Genomic DNA, 1,058 nt, shown 5'->3' on the forward strand with positions numbered 1-1,058 from the left:
CATCAGTCATTTCTGTGTGTGCGAGCAGAAGTACACCTGCAGATGCTCTCCTGTTAAAAGTTAAACAGTTCATTTGGGCAGGCAGTAGAAAGATACAAAGAGGGAGCAACTTGGCAGCTCCTGGTTTTCCATGTGCTAGAAATGTAAGGCTTAGATGCCTCTGCTCTAGGCATCACTCCCTGGAATGAGCCTTCATTTTTTTCCAGTGCAGCATGACACTGTGTGTAATTAGTCCTCATTACTGTATGAAATGACATGAGCAGACAAAGCCCTGTAGGGGAAAAGGTGAGCCCTGGAAGTGTTTAAATTATCATTTCACATGAAGGAAATGGGTGCAGAACAGTATTGACACAGAGAACTTCTTGACATAATGGCTTTGAAGTGATGCAGTGCGCCATCATCTCATTTCTCCAATGAGAAGCACTAAATGCTGTCAAATTCATCAAACTTCACCACAAAATTCATATTAATATGTCTGACAATGCAGTCCCTTGAGCATCAAAATGCAATAAAATCCCTAAAGTTGGTTTTGAGCTTGATGGGCATCAGTGCAAGGTCATCTCTGGTATGGCCCTTCAGTGCTCTTCTCAGGAAACATGAACTCGTGGCCCTTGGGACTAACTCATTGCTTGTGTTAAGGTTTGCAAAAATTTCTCTATGGACAAAAAAGGTTCAAAGATAGAGTATAAGAGCCAGCTTGGAATAAAAGAGCCATGTACTGTAATAAATGGCAGATTTATAATACCCACAGAGATACTAATTTTAATCCAGCACTTGATAAATCAGTTTTATTCCTTTACTTATTATGTGGAATTAGAATAGAATAGGATTCAATGCCAGAGCATAAATCAGTCCGTTACCATGCTTGGTGTGATAGAAAGATAAATTCTTTTTTTTGAAGAAAAGTGGATATTGACACATTTTGCATTTCTACAGAGTGTGCTGTATCGACAGTTTGCTGTTCAAATGAAAGTAACTTACGCCGATAGATTAATTTTCCTTGGACTCATTCAGATGAGGCTGTATTTGTATTGTTTTATTTCTCATTTCTGGCTGAG

This window comes from Zonotrichia leucophrys, chromosome Z (assembly GCF_028769735.1).
Source record: "Zonotrichia leucophrys gambelii isolate GWCS_2022_RI chromosome Z, RI_Zleu_2.0, whole genome shotgun sequence".
Classification (NCBI taxonomy): domain Eukaryota; kingdom Metazoa; phylum Chordata; class Aves; order Passeriformes; family Passerellidae; genus Zonotrichia; species Zonotrichia leucophrys.